The sequence below is a fragment of the Electrophorus electricus genome, chromosome 16 (assembly GCF_013358815.1).
Source record: "Electrophorus electricus isolate fEleEle1 chromosome 16, fEleEle1.pri, whole genome shotgun sequence".
In the NCBI taxonomy this organism is placed as follows: Eukaryota; Metazoa; Chordata; class Actinopteri; order Gymnotiformes; family Gymnotidae; genus Electrophorus; species Electrophorus electricus.
The window spans coordinates 18,670,113-18,674,101 of NC_049550.1; positions in this window are offsets into that span (position 1 = coordinate 18,670,113).

A 3,989-nucleotide genomic window follows, 5' to 3' on the forward strand; every position below is an offset into this window, starting at 1 on the left:
CCGCAGCTACCGGCTTGCAGCAGTAAGGGGTCAGACTTTTTGACCAGGCGTGACGCGCGTCTGAAAATGAGGGTGGACGGGACAAACGCTTAAAAAAGGCATATCCATCACTGCAGTGTGACAACGTCCCGTGTGCTCATCGCTCTGCGCATGCAGGTGAACAGAAAGACATGCAAGCGCTTAAGTTCTTTAAACACTCGTCACATCATACTGTTTGTGACTCTTTCAGTGAAAACTAAAATACTAACATGAAGCAGCAAATTCGTCATCATCATCATCATCAAAAACAAACTGGCCTCTATCAGTTGGCGATATATTACAGGTTCCTATTGCGCACAGTGTGTAATCACTGTCGGCGACCCACCAGCGTGAGGATAATGTCACTCAGCTGGACCTCAAACTCGAGTGTGTCCCCGCAGCGGAATGTTCACCTCACAGGAGTTACAAACGCCTAACAACTCGAATTAAATAGTTCATCCCTCCTCCCGCGAGACAGACGGACCGGCGGACTCGCGGTCACTTAAAGCGCGGTATTTTACGCATGTCAGGTTCGCAAAGACTAGGGGGGTAGCTCTGGGATTTTGCTTCAAAACAGAGGAGAGGTCAGGCCATTTATCTGCGGCAGACAGCGCCATGGAATGAGAACAATAAGCACTGGTTCTCCGAGCAATTCTTCAACTGTCGTCTTCCTACAGAGGCCTACTGGTGCACGACAAATATAAATTAACCTCCCTGACCTTCCCTGGCAGATCTTGGGCTTCCTGTTTATTTATACTTCGTGCAGCTGACCATTAGTATGGCAACACTGTAAAAAAAAAAAAACAAAAAAAAAACAATCAGCTATGATGGTGAAGCAATGGGGAAACCAGGAGAGAAAGGTGTGTGTGTGTTGAATGAACTGTTGTGACAGACATTTGCTCTCAGGGTTTTATACACTTGACTGATCACAGAGAGACATATACACACACAAGATTAAGGCAAACTTCATCTTAGCCATCTGTGAGGTCAGACACCATCACTGTGTGAGAGAGAGTGTGTGTGTAAGGAAGCTCGCACGCACACGAACACGCACACGCACACGCACAGACACACAGACACAGACAGACAGACAGACAGACAGACAGACAGACAGACAGACAGAATCCTAACCACTAACTATTTCTGCCTAATCAGCCCAAGTGTTTGAGGAGAGTAGCTCAGACTGGCTAAATATCTGTTTCAGTCAGACAAAGATGCATCTTAAAGGAACAATGGCAGGGTGAGCTCTGAGCACATTGTGTTCTGATATAGTGCACTGTGTTCTGATAGCTAAAGTGCTGCCTGGTCACAGAGACTGTGTTCTGATAGCTAAAGTGCTGCCTGGTCACAGAGACTGTGTTCTGATAGCTACAGCGCTGCCACAGAGACTGTGTTCTGATAGCTACAGCGCTGCCACAGAGACTGTGTTCTGATAGCTACAGTGTTGCCTGGCCACTGAGACTGTAGCTGCTCTACACTGCTTGCTCTCTTAAAACCTTCAAAGGTTTCACATAATCTTTCACAAAAATAATAGCATGAAATTGTTTATAAAAACCTAATTCTGCATGTTAATCATATATTATTAATCATTATTTTTAAACATATACAATGATCATGTTTTGACAGTGCTGAATCCTTCTGCTTTTTTTTTTTTTGCATTTTATTTTAGCCTGCAATGTAAATAAACAGGTCAATATATTTTAAACATTTTTGTAATGAGATAACTGGCAAAATATAGCTATAAACTATAGCCATTTACCAGTCCAGCTGAACAGCTGTAAAGGACATTTCAGAGGTATGTCTGTAAATGTTGATTTGAGGATCATCCGGTTCTCAGACGTTTTAGGCAGTTTTGATGCCATCCATTGTCTGGTCTACACCGAGGAGGTTTGTGTCCACATCCACTGCCTGGTCTACACCGAGGAGGTTTATGTCCACATCCACTGCCTGGTCTACACCGAGGAGGTCTATGTCCACATCCACTGCCTTGTCATACTGGCCATGGAGGCAACATTGCAGTTATTTATTTACATTTACGGCATTTAGCAGACGCTCTTATCCAGAGCAACTTACAAAAGTGCTTTGTCATTTACTCATAGAATATATCCTAGTACAGTACAGTAGGTTATAGTCCAGCATACCAATGAACTAGAATACTATAGAATACAGGGATCAATGCTGGTACAAAATGCATAAGGTCTATCTTAAACAATAATAAGTGCAATAAACAATAAGTGCTAAAGTTTGTGAAACAACATAAACAAGACCCTACAATAATTATTAATTTAGTCAGTCAATAGTCAGTCAATATGGGAGCAGGGTCAGTTGTCCTTTAAATATTCTGCAAATAGATAGGTCTTCAGTCTGCGTTTGAAGACTGCAAGGGACTCTGCTGTCCGGACAGCAAGTGGGAGTTCATTCCACCATCTTGGAGCCAGGACAGAAAATAGTCTCGCTGCTTGTCGTCCATGAGTCCTAAAACAAGGTATTTCAAGCCGAGCCGTACTTGAGGTTCGAAGTACTCAAGGTATGGATTGGGCTTTGACCATTGACCTCATGTATGAAGGGGCTGGTCCATTTCTGGCTTTGTAAGCAAGCATCAAGGTTTTAAATCTGATGCGTGCAGCTACTTGAAGCCAATGAAGGGAGCGCAGCAGTGGAGTAACGCGTGAACTTCAAAAGATTGAAGACCATTCTGCATTCTGGACAAGTTGTAGAGGTTTGATGGCTCTTAGAGGAAGACCAGCAAGTAGTGAGTTGCAGTAGTCTAGTTTTGAGATCATAAGAGACTGCACAAGCACCTGGATAGCTCCCTGCAAGAGAAAAGGCCAAATCCTTCGTATGTTACAAAGGAGAAATCTGCAAAACCAGGTGAGATTAGAAACATGAGTTGAGAACAACAACTGGTTATCCAAAGTTATGCCCAGGCTACAGGCAGCTTTGGATGGTGATACCAGGGAGTTCTCAAAGGAAACAGGTCATGGTAAGAGTTGGGAGTACCTGGGATGAACAGAGGCTCAGTTTCACTGGGGTTGAGCTTCAAGTGGTGGCCTGTCATCCATGGCACATCAGTCAAGCATACCTAGATACATCTGGAGACCTGCGTGTCAGAGGGTGGAAAAGAAAGAAATAATTGAGTGTCATGTCGGTTTATGCTGTCACATTAGGCATAAACCAGAAAGCTGGTTATGATTTTGAGTGCTTTCAAATTATTTTTACTAGCATAAACAATGTAGCCAGCGATAAGAAGCCTGCCAAGCCTCTTCCATTAATTGGCATCTACAGGCCACAAGGACCCTATTCAGAATTTATTAACAAGTTTGCAGATGTTCTCTCTAATCTAGTCACTCTAGTAGAAAGAGCCATTATTGTTGGTGATATATTGTTGGATATATTGTTGGTTGATTTATTGTTGGTTTCAATATTCATTTGCTTGTGCCCAAGACCCTCTGAGATGGGCCTTTATTTCTATATTAGAATCAATTGTTTTCATCCAATGTATGAGAGAACACACACACTCTGGTGGACATATGGTGTAGACATAGAGAACGTAGTCATACTACCCCACTTTGGTGCCATTTCGGAGCATTCCCTCATTTCATTTGAACTACGTATGAGCCACAATATAGTAACCTCACCTCGCTACCACACCAGATGCATGATCATGTCAGCCACTGCACCTAAATTTATTGCAAATCTCCCAGATTTATCATTTGTGACTAGGATGCCCTCAGACCCCACAGAACATGATCAAATAACTGAATGCTCAGAATTAGTATTTCACTGCACACTTAAGAATAAAAAAATAAGGGACAAAAAATTAGTACCTTTGTATAAAGATCACATTCACAGTTTAAAACTGAACACTCGAATGTAAATGATGCCACACTAAACTTGTAGTCTTCCAGCTGGCATGGAAGAAGAGCTTTCTCAAGTATAGAAAGGCACCTATTACTGCTCGAACATTATCG